Source organism: Dioscorea cayenensis, chromosome 15 (genome assembly GCF_009730915.1).
Source record: "Dioscorea cayenensis subsp. rotundata cultivar TDr96_F1 chromosome 15, TDr96_F1_v2_PseudoChromosome.rev07_lg8_w22 25.fasta, whole genome shotgun sequence".
In the NCBI taxonomy this organism is placed as follows: domain Eukaryota; kingdom Viridiplantae; phylum Streptophyta; class Magnoliopsida; order Dioscoreales; family Dioscoreaceae; genus Dioscorea; species Dioscorea cayenensis.
Window position 1 is genome coordinate 19,733,612 of NC_052485.1, and position 15,093 is coordinate 19,748,704.

Sequence of the window (15,093 nt, forward strand, 5' to 3'; positions counted from 1 at the left end):
CCTATGTTTTCTTTTTTGATAAGTGCTTGTGCGATATGAATGTGAAGCGTTCTGTCCATATGTTGAGCATTACTTTTCTTGGGTTTTTACACTAATATGTGTGTTTTTATGTTACTTTTATACAGGTATGGTTGTGAAACCAATTATGAAGGAAAGAAGCCAATGCGGATCACAATGCACCGATTTTGGAGGAAATCTTGCTAAAGTTCAAACGCGAAGATATAAGTCGGGTGCGAGATGCTAGTGTGTGTGCCAACCTCCCCATATTTGAGTTTGCACAACCATTTGGAGGTGCACAAGGGCAGTCACACTCAAGCAGTCCGACTTATGCACATAGAACAACATTTCCATCAACTTATCCGTCATTGAACAAGCAAAGCGATCCACGGCATAAATGTGTGCCCGTTTATGTTACCTCGATGAAAAGTGGATTCGGGAGTATTTTTGGCAGAGTACTATAGCAGTTACTATTTACAGCCGGCCGAAAATGACAGTTTCAGAGAATCCGCACAGGCGTGTGGAAATTACCCACGCCCGTGTGGAAATTCCACAGGGGCGCCCACAGAGGCGTGTGGATTCCCGATTCCAGCCCTATTTAAAGCCGATTCAGCCCCGATTTCACCATTCTTTTCTCCATCTTTTCCCCAACTTTTGAGAGGGTTTCGGCTAGGGTTTTGAGAGGTATTGGCCAGGGTTTTGGAGAGGTTCTACGGCTCTGACATCGTCATTCCTTTGGAAGAAGGTTGGTAGGGGAGCTTTCGTCAGGGCGTATCCTATACCGGACAAGGGAATCCTTGGACGACGAGTAGAGGACTGATTGCTTCCCCGCAAGTGTACGGGATCGCCAAGTAATACCTTGCGTAAATACACGAGGATCGTATTCCACGGGGCTAAGGATCTCCTATTACTCCTTCTCGAGCTATTATCTAGCCTAAGATCTCAAGTGATGGATTTTTACTCTACTAAATGTAATTAAAGCTAAAACAAAATTATGATCAAATTAGAGAGAACAAGCAATAAGCAAGCAAGAAAATCAATGAGGTGCAAAGGCCTATGGATGAGGATCCCCTTGAGGGGTTATCATGCAACATGGTTGATGATCTAAAGATGCAAGGGTAAAATGGACCATGAGATTCCAAAATTAGAACAACCCCAATTTCTCGGTGATTAAGCCCTAATCCCATACGAACATGGATAGGAATTTCTTCCAAATCCACATTCCTAAGATTGCATTGAGTATGAGGAAATCTCACTTTGGATTAAACCTACTCTTCTTCGGATTAAACCAACATGGAGGGCTACCGAACACCCGATTTCTCGGCATGATGATACAAGTATCCCCTTTTAATCCATTCATGACCTAATAGATGCGAGCAAGTTACATCTACATGCATCATTCATAAAAGAGCTATGGATTTCTCCTTAGTGTAGCACTTAGCATGAAAACAATGGATTAAATCTCAAAATTATCCAAGCATGGAATTAACAAGTTATCATTCAACATACATGATAAAAACCCCCCAAGGTTCACCAACACCCGGTGGCCTTGGGGGTCTAGTGTGTCATCATCCCACAACAAGCAATACAAACAAACAAAAAATGAAACAAACGTATAAATGACACTCCCTAGATGAAATGGTTAAGGAGGAGGTGATGAATGTGTCGAATAACGCTTTCCCTACCAAAGGAGTGCCAAATGATGCTTCCTCTAGCCGCGGGTCTCCTTCCTTCAAATCGTGGTAAATCTCCCCTTGAATGATGTTGCCTTCTTCCTTGAGAGTCTTGGACCTTGGGCTTGAATGATCTTCTAGCTTCCTTGCCCTTCTTCTCCTTCCCAAGGTCGCCCAAAATCTCCCAAGTGATCTACCCAAAGTCGGCCAAGAAAAGGTCCAGCCAAAAGTACTTTTTCTGGCCTAAAAGTTGGTATTTATACCCCCCGAGGCATACGGGTCGTATGGGGGTCATATGGGGGTCGTATAGCACCACTTCCTCTTCTCCGACTCTTAACGTTAACTTTCCTCCTTTCAAGTCAATCAAGGGACCCGAGGTGCTGAGGAATGGTCGTCCAAGAATCAGTGGTATCTCCACGTCTTCATCTATGTCCATGATGACAAATCCAATGGAAAAATGAATTTGTCCACTCAGACAATTACATCTTCAACAATCCCACGAGGTTTTCTGGTTGATCGATCCACCAATTGTAAGGTCGTCCTCGTGGGCCTCAACTCATCCAAGCCAAGTTTCAAATACATGGTGTAGGGCATGACATTTATGCTAGCCCCCGAATCCGCTAGAGCATTTTCTTGGATTCCACCTTCAAGCATGCACGGGATAATGAAGCTTCCCGGATCTTTCAACTTTTGTGGGAGCTTCTTTTCTAGAATGGCCGAGCAATTCCTCGTAAGTGCAACCGTGCCCTCTTCCTCCAACTTTCTCTTGTTTATGAGGAGCTCTTTTAAGAACTTGGCATATTTCGGCATTTGAGTCAACGCTTCAACTATCGGGATGTTCAAGTGAAGTTGTTTGTAGATGTTGATGAATTTTCTGAAATGAATATCCTCCTTGTCATGCTTTAATCTTGTTGGATATGGGATTGGAGGCTTGTATTCAGATGATTCTGACTGTCTTTGTTGTTGGGCCTTGTCATATTTTCCTTGATTCTTGTCTTCACTACTTCCTTCAACTAGCTTAGGGTCTTCCCCGGAGGCTACCCTAGTTTTTCTTGACACTTGGATCAACTTCGACCCTCGTCTCCACTTGCCTCCTGCTTCTAAGAGCAATGGCTTTTAAGTTCTCCCTTGGATTTTCTTACGTGTTACTTGGAAGACACCCTAGGGGACATTCAGAATTTGCCTTTGTGAGTTCCCCTACTCGATCCTCAAGTGACTTCACCGAAGCTTGGAGGTTTCTCAAAATAGAACCTATCTCAGTGAACTGTTCGGCGTGTTGAGTGAGCTGAGCATTCACCTTGCCAAATTGTGCATCCATGCTATTGGTTAGGCTATTGAACCTGTCATTAGTACTAAGCATGAACTTGGCAAGGACCTCTTCAGTAGAAAACTTCCTCTCCAAGGCCGGTTGTTGGAATTGAGATCCTTGAGATGGTGCACCTCTTTGTTGCTGTTGGCCTTGGTTCCATAAAAAAATTGGGTGGTTCTTCCACCCAGGATTATATGTTGAGCTATACGGGTTCCCTTGACTTCGTTGCCCTCCAATATAGTCTACATTCTCAATGGACGCAACTGAGGAGCTAGGAATTGGACATTGGGCTGCATCATGCCCACCACCACAAGTGCTACAATTCATCACTGACTCTGACCTTGAACTACTGCCCATGAGAAGATCAAGCTTCCGAGTCAACACATCAACCTTTGCGGCCAAGGCATCATTGCTACTGACTTCGTAAAGCCCAGCAGTCTTTTGTGTAGATCCTCTTGAGGCCCAATGTGATTCATTGCTTTCCATAGACTCAAGTAATTGCTCGGCCTCATCGGGATACTTGTTGCTAAGGGAACCACCCGCTGCGGCATCAATGAGTTGGCGAGTAGCATAATTCAGCCCATTATAAATTATTTGTACTTGCATCCATGAGGCAAAACCATGGTGGGGGCACCTTCTAATGAGATCCTTGAATCTTTCATAGGCTTCAAACAATGTCTCGGACTCTCCTTGCTTAAAGGCAGAAATTTCTTGCCTCAACTTCGCCGCTTTGCTTGGCGGAAAGTATCTCCCAAGGAACTTCTCAACCATATCCTTCCATGTTTTAATAGATCCCGGAGACAAAGATGTAAGCCAATGATAAGCTCCGTCTCTCAAGCTTAACGGAAATAGTCTCAAATGGATCGCATCGTCCGATACCCCATTAATCTTGAATGTGGAGCAAATTTGGAGGAACCGGGAAATATGGTCATGTGCATCTTCATTTGCGAGACCATTGAATTGAACCGAGTTCTGGACCATGCCGATTGTACTCACTTTAATTTCAAAGTTGTTGGATGCCACGGTCGGTGGTTGAACACTAAACTCATCTCCCATGAATTGGGGTCTTTCATATTCGGATAGAGTGCGACGCTCTTCGGCCATGATTGAAGACTCTCTATCCTCAATTTCAATGTTTTGTGTACCCGAACCTTCACCAACTTCTCTCAATCACCGATGCAACGTTCTTTCAATTTCACTATCCGGTGTAATCAATGTCGATAGATTTGAGCGTGTCATGCACAGTACCTTGCAAAACCAAGAAGGATGATAGAAAGTTAAGATTAAAGGAAAAGAAAAATAACAACAATAAATAAAAAAAATGAGTAAAGAATGAAATGGCTAGAGTAATAATCTAAAAGTTTCCTAGAATTCCTTAAAGATCCCCAGCAACGGCGCCAAAAACTTGATTGCTTCCCCACAAGTGTACGGGATCGGCAAGTAATACCTCGCGTGAAGACACGAGGATCATATTCGACGGGGCTAAGGATCTCCTATTACTCCTTCCCGAGCTAGCCTAAGATCTCAAGTGATGGATTTTTACTCTACTAAATGTAATTAAAGCTAAAACGGAATTATGATCAAATTAGAGAGAACAAGCAATAAGCAAGCAAGAAAATCAATGAGGTGCAAAGGCCTATGGATGAGGATCCCCTTGAGGGGTTATCATGCAACATGGATGATGATCTAAAGATGCAAGGGTAAAATGGACCATGAGATTCCAAGATTAGAACAACCCCAATTTCTCGGTGATTGAACACTAATCCCATACGAACATGGACATGAATTTCTTCCAAATCCACATTCCTACGATTGCATTGAGAACGAGGAAAAATCACTTGGGATTAAACCTACTCTTCTTCGGATTAAACCTACATGGAGGGCTACCAAACACCCGATTAAACCTACAAGCATCCCCTTTTAATCCATTCATGACCTAATACATGCAAACAAGTTACATCTACATGCATCATTCATAAAAGAGCTACGGATTTCTCCATAGTGTATCACTTAGCATGAAAAAATGGAATAAATCTCAAAATTACCCAAGCATGGAATTAACAAGTTATCATCAAACATACATGATAAAACCGCCAAGGTTCACCAACACCCGGTGGCCTTGGGGGTCTAGTGTGTCATCATCCCACAACAATCAATACAAACAAACAAAACATGAAACAAAAGCAGAAATGACACTCCCTAGATGAAATGGTGAAGGAGAAGGTGAAGAATGTGTCGAATGACGCTTTCCCAGCCAAAGGAGTGCCAAATGACGCTTCCTCTAGCCGCGGGTCTCCTTCCTTCAAATCGTGGTAAATCTCCCCTTGAATGATGTTGCCTTCTTCCTTGAGAGTCTTGGACCTTGGGCTTGAATGATCTTCTAGCTTCCTTGCCCTTCTTCTCCTTCTCAAGGTCGCCCAAAATCTCCCAAGTGATCTACCCAAAGTCGGCCAAGAAAAGGTCCAGCCAAAAGTACTTTTTCTGGCCTAAAAGTTGGTATTTATACCCCCCGAGGCATACGGGTCGTATGGGGGTCATATGGGGGTCGTATAGCACCACTTCCTCTTCTCCGACTCTTAACGTTAACTTTCCTCCTTTCAAGTCAATCAAGGGACCCGAGGTGCTGAGGAATGGTCGTCCAAGAATCAGTGGTATCTCCACGTCTTCATCTATGTCCATGATGACAAATCCAATGGAAAAATGAATTTGTCCACTCAGACAATTACATCTTCAACAATCCCACGAGGTTTTCTGGTTGATCGATCCACCAATTGTAAGGTCGTCCTCGTGGGCCTCAACTCATCCAAGCCAAGTTTCAAATACATGGTGTAGGGCATGACATTTATGCTAGCCCCCGAATCCGCTAGAGCATTTTCTTGGATTCCACCTTCAAGCATGCACGGGATAATGAAGCTTCCCGGATCTTTCAACTTTTGTGGGAGCTTCTTTTCTAGAATGGCCGAGCAATTCCTCGTAAGTGCAACCGTGCCCTCTTCCTCCAACTTTCTCTTGTTTATGAGGAGCTCTTTTAAGAACTTGGCATATTTCGGCATTTGAGTCAACGCTTCAACTATCGGGATGTTCAAGTGAAGTTGTTTGTAGATGTTGATGAATTTTCTGAAATGAATATCCTCCTTGTCATGCTTTAATCTTGTTGGATATGGGATTGGAGGCTTGTATTCAGATGATTCTGACTGTCTTTGTTGTTGGGCCTTGTCATATTTTCCTTGATTCTTGTCTTCACTACTTCCTTCAACTAGCTTAGGGTCTTCCCCGGAGGCTACCCTAGTTTTTCTTGACACTTGGATCAACTTCGACCCTCGTCTCCACTTGCCTCCTGCTTCTAAGAGCAATGGCTTTTAAGTTCTCCCTTGGATTTTCTTACGTGTTACTTGGAAGACACCCTAGGGGACATTCAGAATTTGCCTTTGTGAGTTCCCCTACTCGATCCTCAAGTGACTTCACCGAAGCTTGGAGGTTTCTCAAAATAGAACCTATCTCAGTGAACTGTTCGGCGTGTTGAGTGAGCTGAGCATTCACCTTGCCAAATTGTGCATCCATGCTATTGGTTAGGCTATTGAACCTGTCATTAGTACTAAGCATGAACTTGGCAAGGACCTCTTCAGTAGAAAACTTCCTCTCCAAGGCCGGTTGTTGGAATTGAGATCCTTGAGATGGTGCACCTCTTTGTTGCTGTTGGCCTTGGTTCCATAAAAAAATTGGGTGGTTCTTCCACCCAGGATTATATGTTGAGCTATACGGGTTCCCTTGACTTCGTTGCCCTCCAATATAGTCTACATTCTCAATGGACGCAACTGAGGAGCTAGGAATTGGACATTGGGCTGCATCATGCCCACCACCACAAGTGCTACAATTCATCACTGACTCTGACCTTGAACTACTGCCCATGAGAAGATCAAGCTTCCGAGTCAACACATCAACCTTTGCGGCCAAGGCATCATTGCTACTGACTTCGTAAAGCCCAGCAGTCTTTTGTGTAGATCCTCTTGAGGCCCAATGTGATTCATTGCTTTCCATAGACTCAAGTAATTGCTCGGCCTCATCGGGATACTTGTTGCTAAGGGAACCACCCGCTGCGGCATCAATGAGTTGGCGAGTAGCATAATTCAGCCCATTATAAATTATTTGTACTTGCATCCATGAGGCAAAACCATGGTGGGGGCACCTTCTAATGAGATCCTTGAATCTTTCATAGGCTTCAAACAATGTCTCGGACTCTCCTTGCTTAAAGGCAGAAATTTCTTGCCTCAACTTCGCCGCTTTGCTTGGCGGAAAGTATCTCCCAAGGAACTTCTCAACCATATCCTTCCATGTTTTAATAGATCCCGGAGACAAAGATGTAAGCCAATGATAAGCTCCATCTCTCAAGCTGAACGGAAATAGTCTCAAACGGATCGCATCGTCCGATACCCCATTAATCTTGAATGTATAGTAAATTTGGAGGAACTGGGAAAGATGGTCATGTGCATCTTCATTCGCGAGACCATTGAATTGAACCGAGTTCTGGACCATGCCAATTGTACTCACTTTAATTTCAAAGTTGTTGGATGCCACGGTCAGTGCTTGAACACTAAACTCATCTCCCATGAATTAGGGTCTTTCATACTCGGATAGAGTGCGACGCTCTTTGGCCATGATTGAAGACTCTCTATCCTCAATTTCAATGTTTTGTGTACCCGAACCTTCACCAACTTCTCTCAATCACCGATGCAAAGTTCTTTCAATTTCACTATCCGGTGTAATCAATGTCGATAGATTTGAGCGTGTCATGCACAGTACCTTGCAAAACCAAGAAGGATGATAGAAAGTTAAGATTAAAGGAAAAGAAAAATAACAACAATAAATAAAATAAATGAGTAAAGAATGAAATGGCTAGAGTAATAATCTAAAAGTTTCCTAGAATTCCTTAAAGATCCCCAGCAACGGTGCCAAAAACTTGATTGCTTCCCCACAAGTGTACGGGATCTGCAAGTAATACCTCGCGTGAAGACACGAGGATCATATTCGACGGGGCTAAGGATCTCCTATTACTCCTTCCCGAGCTAGCCTAAGATCTCAAGTGATGGATTTTTACTCTACTAAATGTAATTAAAGCTAAAATGAAATTATGATCAAATTAGAGAGAACAAGCAATAAGCAAGCAAGAAAATCAATGAGGTGCAAAGGCCTATGGATGAGGATCCCCTTGAGGGGTTATCATGCAACATGGATGATGATCTAAAGATGCAAGGGTAAAATGGACCATGAGATTCCAAGATTAGAACAACCCCAATTTCTCGGTGATTGAACACTAATCCCATACGAACATGGACAGGAATTTCTTCCAAATCCACATTCCTACGATTGCATTGAGTACGATTAAAAATCACTTGGGATTAAACCTACTCTTCTTTGGATTAAACCTACATGGAGGGCTACCAAACACCCGATTAAACCTACAAGCATCCCCTTTTAATCCATTCATGACCTAATACATGCAAACAAGTTACATCTACATGCATCATTCATAAAAGAGCTACGGATTTCTCCTTAGTGTATCACTTAGCATGAAAAAATGGAATAAATCTCAAAATTACCCAAGCATGGAATTAACAAGTTATCATCAAACATACATGATAAAACCCCCAAGGTTCACCAACACCCGGTGGCCTTGGGGGTCTAGTGTGTCATCATCCCACAACAATCAATACAAACAAACAAAACATGAAACAAAAGCAGAAATGACACTCCCTAGATGAAATGGTGAAGGAGAAGGTGAAGAATGTGTCGAATGACGCTTTCCCAGCCAAAGGAGTGCCAAATGACGCTTCCTCTAGCCACGGGTCTCCTTCCTTCAAATCATGGTAAATCTCCCATTGAATGATGTTGCCTTCTTGCTTTGAGAGTCTTGGACCTTAGGCTTGAATGATCTTCTAGTTTCCTTGCCCTTCTTCTCCTTCCCAAGGTTGCCCAAAATCTCCCAAGTGATCTCCCCAAAGTCGGACAAGAAAAAGGTCCAGCCAAAAGTCCTTTTTCTACCCTAAAAGTTGGTATTTATACCTCCCGAGGCATATGGGTCGTATGGGGGTCGTATAGCACCCAAAAACCCTAGATTCGTGATCCATACGGGGTGCATACAGCCCCCATACTGGGTAGTATGGAAATCTAGGTAGACACTCCAAATCAATCCAGCTGCTACAGTGCATACGGCCCCCATACTGGATGGTATGGAGGTAGTATGAAATTCCTATTTTCTTCTCTTTTTGCCCAAATGATATCTTCTTGTTCTCCATGGCTTCCTTATGCCCTACAAAGGAAATAATAGACGATTAAGCGCAAAACGGGCATCAAACCTCACAGAATACATGCAAAGTGAATATAATATATACATGAAAACATCTACATTTAGACACTTATCAAACACTTTCCACAAGACCATCGACATGACTATCGAGGGGGTTTCTCTATGGATTCATTGCTTTTACATTCTATTTCTTTGATTGTACTTAGCTCCATGTAGAGCTAAACCCCTAGTGGGTACTTGGGTATTTGTGAACCCTAAGATGTATTTGTTTCATTTAATCTCTTTATTATGCTTTCAATTAATTGATGTTTGTTGTGAGTTCCAACCTTGAATGCTTGATTGTATGAACATTTCCCCTAGAGTGACACTAGGGTTAAGAGTTCTTGTTGGTAACCTTGTGAGTGAGTGACACACCACGAGTGTTAGACAAAGCTAGGTTGGAGAGGGTTGAGAGGGTGAGTCAAGAGATACAGGAACGTCCCCTTTCCCCTCCGGCGTGATAGATTATGCCTCCGTTCCTCGAGTTATTTGCGGCCATAATAGAGTAAATGACCTAAGGGATGACCCTCCGCTGTGGCTTAGTTGCGCGTGCAACAGAGTGAAGCGTTGAGGTGATCTTAATATCTAGGGCTTAATCATGGTTAGGGACCTTCCACCTAGAACAAAGGGTTAGGGCTATAATTAGGAAGAGATTTATCACTTGGAATCCCTAGAGCTCATTACAACTCTATTCGAGTGCGAGGTTGAGAGGTTATCTAATCTCTCCTCCAGGACATGTATAGAGTTAGGCATAGTTGACCTTAGATTTGGGACTATGTATTTAAGGATTTCCATGACTCACCATTGTATTGATTAGGAAGCATAATAAAGGGTTCTTGCACTTGAAACAATTGTCCTAAGTGGAGCATTATCCGAGTACCCCATCTTTATCGATTGCCTTACCTCCTCCTTTACTCATTCTCTTACCTATTGTTTTTACTTTTGAGAATTGAATCATTGTCACACTTATCACTACTGATCTTTCACATAGCTAAGAAGCGGATTAAGTGTTTTTATTCCCTACTCACTGTGGATTCGATACCTGCTCATCCAGAATTATTACTTCGACAAACCCGTGCACTTGCGGGATATACGCAAGGGGAACTTGTCATCTTTCTTATTTCTTTTACTTCTTTTCACATCAATTTTATTCACACTATCATTGATTCATCTTCATCATAGTTAAACAATAATCCTGGTGTTTCTGATCACTATTCCCTTTGGATATGATACCCCACTCACCTCGGAATTTATTACTTCGACAAACTAGTGCACTTGCGGGTCACACGCAAGGGACATTGTCAAGTTTTTGGCCCCGTTGCTGGGGAATAGGCATTTTGGAAACATTTTGCACTTTGCTATTTTAGCCATCCATCATTTATTCTATTCCACATTCTCTTATTCTGTCATCATTATAATTTGTTTTTTTCTTAAACTTTAGGAAAAATGATTAAAATACACGAATTATTTGACACAATCATGGGAATGGTTGAAAATATAGGAACAGAAAGTTCAGTTGTTTGTAGTGTAATCCACTTGAAGGTTTTCCCTACAAGAGCAATTTACCATTAACCATCCCATAGAAGGAACAGTTGTTGATTACATTGATAGAATTCAGGATCAAAGTTCCGATTTGGATAGTGTGCTTGATCAGTTTCAAAATTTTGCAATTGCCTCTATGAGAATTCATTTAGAAGAAAGTTTGGAGAGGGTCCTTACTCAGTTTGATTCGTCCTATCATGAAAAAGACAAGAACTTTTCTTATGGGTGTGTCAACTTTAGGGTAGGAAATCTATGAGATAGAGGATGTTGTTATCATTGAAGACCATTAAGATGCACATGTACAAGTAGAGGAGGTAGAGAATGATCTTGAACAAGGGTCAGACAATTTTGAGGAAATTGACACATTGAAGGAAAGAAGATTACGACAATCAATTGAGGAACCGCCCAAGTTAGAGCTGAAAACTTTACCGGCACAATTGGAATATGGCTTTCTAATGGAAGAATCAAAGCTTCCGATGATTGTAGACTCAAATCTCTCTCCAGATCAGAAAGATAAGCTTGTGAGCATGTTAAAACACATAAATCTACTATTGCTTGGAAGATCTCTGATATAAAAGGCATCAGTTCCTCATTTTGCACTCATAAGATTTTAATGGAGGACAACTACAAGTCGGTGATTCAACCTCAGAGAAGATTGAACTCAAACATGAAGGAAGTTGTCAAGGCAGAGGTGGTAAAACTTCTAGATGCGGTAATAATTTATCCCATCTTAGACAGTGCGTGGATGAGCCCAACTCAAATAGTCCCGAAGAAGGGAGGAATGGTGGTTGTGAAGAATGAAAAGAATGAACTAATTCCAACCAGGACAGTTATGGGCTGGTGTGTCTACATAGACTACAGAAGGCTAAATGATACAACTCGAAAGGACCATTTTTTGTTGCCATTTATTGATCAGATGTTGGAGCGGTTGGCCAGGCATAAGTTTTATTGTTTCCTTGATGGTATATTGGGGTATTTTCAAATTCCTATAGCTCCAGAAGATCAAGAGAAGACAACATTTACTTGCCCTTATGGTACTTTTGTTTACAGAAGAACGGCTTTCGGGTTGTGTAACACACTGCGACATTCTAACATTGCATGACTGCCATCTTCGACGATCTCTTAGAAGACATCATGGAGGTGTTCATGGATGATTTCTTAGTGTACAGAGATTCCTTTCACATTTGTTTAAGGAATTTGGAGAGAGTGTTAGTGAGATGTGAAGAGACAAATCTTGTTCTTAATTGGGAGAAGTGTCACTTTATGGTCCAATAAGGCATTGTCCTTGGACATAAGATTTCCCAAGTGGGGATGGAGGTGGATAAGCCAAAGATTAAAGTCATAGAAAAGCTCATCCACCTACAACTATAAAAAGGGGCTCGTCGTTTCTTGGGGCATGCAGATTTTTACAGAAGGCTCATCAAGGACTTTTCGAAAATCACCCAACCATTGACTAAACTCCTTGAAAAGGATGTTCAATTTGATTTTGGGAATGACTATCTGATAGCTTTCAACTTGTTAAAGGAGAAACTAATGCAAGCACCAATTTTGACAATACCTGATTGGAACAAACCCTTTGAGCTCATGTGCGATATAAGTAAGTATGCTGTTGGAGCAGTTTTGGGTCAGTGGAAAGATAGGTAATTCCAACTGATCTATTATGCTAGCAAGACTCTTACGAGTGCTCAAGAGAACTATACAACCACCAAAAAAGAGTTGTTCACAGTGGTGTTTGCTTTCGACAAGTTTCGACCATATTTCATCTTATCTAGGGTCACTGTGTTTATCGATCACTCGATGCTCTGCTATATTATGAACAAGGCTGATGCAAAACTGAGGTTGATTTATTGGATCCTATTGTTGTAAGAGTTCGATATGGAGATGAAAGACAAGAGAGGAACCAAAAATGTGGTTGCAGACCATTTGTATTGATTAGAGGGGTGTGAAGGTCAATAGCCAGCTAAGAAAAAGATTAATGATTACTTTCCCAAGGAACACTTGTATGTAGTTTAGAGTTCAGAATCAGAAGGAACTCCATGGTTCTGAGATTTTGCAAACTACTTGTCAGGGAGAGTACTTAAGTAGGGCCTCACATTCCAGCAAAAGAAGAAGTTCTTCAGTGACTTGAGGAATTATTTTTGGGATGATCTATACTTGTTCCGCATTTGTGCAGATCATGTAGTTCGAAGATGTGTATCAAGGAAAGAAGGGTGGAATATCCTTGCACATTGTCACTTTGGGCCAGTTAGGGGCATTATGCTTCAAGTAGAATGTCTGAAAAGGCTTTGGCTGCTAGATTTTATTAGCCGACTTTATTCCAAGATGCATATTAGTTTGTTCTTCGATGCGACAGTTATCAAAGGGCCAGAAATCTATCGCGGTGGGATGAAATGCCTCATAATCTAATTCAATTTTGTGAGGTATTTGATGTTTGTAGAATTGATTTTATGGGACCCGTTTCCAAAGTCTAACGGTAGTTAATACATTCTAGTTGCAGTTGATTATGTCTCAAAATGGGTAGAGGCTCAAGCTTTACCTACTAATGATGCTAGGACCATGGTCAAATTTATAAAGAGGATGTTCACTCGATTTGGGATCCTACGAATTATCATTAGTGATCGAGGGATTCATTTTTGTGACACTCAACTTGAGAAAGTGTTGAAGCGCTATGGAGTGCATCATCGCCTTGCTACCCCCTACCACCCGCATGAAGGGTTGTGGAGCCAAATAATGAAAGAAAGAAGCCAAAGTATATTGTGATTGTACTTTGTTGATGAAGTCTTGGAGTGAACAAATGTGAAGACACAAGTTGTAATCGAAGATACGTGAATGTGTGCCAACCTCCATGTACTCAAGCAATAACATGGTTTGGAGGGTACAAAGACAGTCACATTTGCGTATTCTAACTTGTGCAATATTAGCAAGATCTTCACCAATATGACATTTGATTAAAGAAGCAATGCAATCTACGACATAGACGTGTGCCCATTTATGGTTCCTCAAATGAAAAGTGTGTATTCGGGAATATTTAGGCGGGGTATTGTAGCAGATTACTATAGTAAATCCCTATAGCAATTTACTGTAGCAGTTATCGTTTGATAAGTGTTTGTGTACTAAGAATACGAAGTATTCTTTTCTTGCGAAGAGCATTACTTTTATCAAATTTTATCACTAATGCATGTGTTTTTGTGTACTTTTGTGCATATAGTGTTGTGGAGCCAAATATGAAATAAAAAGCCAAAGTAGATTACGATTATACTTTGTTGATGAAGTCCTGGAGTGAACAAATATGAAGACACAAGTTGTGATCGAAGATACGTGAATGTGTGCCAACCTATATGCACTCAAGCAATTACATGGTTTTGAGGGGCACAAAGGCAGTCACATTTACGTATTCTGACTTGTGCAATGTTAGCAAGATCTTCACCAATATGGCATTTTATTGAAGAAGCGATGCGATCTACGGCATAGACAAGTGCTAGTTTTATGTTGTGTCAGTGAAAAGTGTGGATTCGTGAGTATTTTTGTGGAGTACTGTAGCAGATACTGTAGTAAATCATTGTTTTAATTTACTGCAGTAGTTATTGTTCAAAGCCCGCAGAAAATCTGATTTCCAAAAATCCACACTGGCGTGAGGAAATTCCACACGCCCGTGTGATTGCCCGATTCTAGTCCTTTATAAAGCCGCAACTTGTACTGATTTGGGGATTTATCTTTCATCCTTCTCTCCATCTTTTCTCCAACTTTTGGGAGGCCTACGGCTAGGGTTTAGAGGGGCTTTGGCAAGGGTTTTGGAGTGGTTCTATGGCTTAAACACCGTCTTTCTCTTGGAAGATAGTTATTGGGGGAGCTTTCGTCGGCACTGATCAGATGTGGTGTGCCCTAGGCTTGACAAGAGGACCTTTGGAGAGGATGAGGCTACTCCACAAGATCATCAACATGAATACCGAGGGGATTTTGTTATGGATTACATGTTTGAACTTTTGATTTCATTATTGATTATATCTTGCTCAATGGAGAGCTAAACCCCTTAGTGGATACATGGATTACATGTTTTAACTTTTTATTTCATTATGGATTACATGTTTTAACGTTTGATTTTATCCTACCTCCATGTTCCTAGAGTTCTTTCAGCTCACAATAGAGTGCAGTGCCAAGAGAGAAACTCCTCTAGGGCTTATTTGCGCTAGCAATAGAGTGAAGCGTTGAAGTAATCCTTAGTATCTGGA

At 41.6% G+C, this 15,093-nt stretch overlaps 2 non-coding genes across 2 annotated transcripts; both read left to right on the forward strand.

The window, feature by feature from the left end:
* Positions 1 to 3,595: 3,595 nt before the first annotated feature.
* On the forward strand, positions 3,596 to 3,702 carry LOC120278328. Its single transcript, XR_005541664.1, has one exon. It is a non-coding gene; the product is annotated as a small nucleolar RNA R71 (small nucleolar RNA).
* A 3,445-nt stretch (positions 3,703 to 7,147) lies between these two features.
* LOC120278329 lies at positions 7,148 to 7,254 on the forward strand. The gene has a single exon (XR_005541665.1). It is a non-coding gene; the product is annotated as a small nucleolar RNA R71 (small nucleolar RNA).
* Positions 7,255 to 15,093: the final 7,839 nt, after the last annotated feature.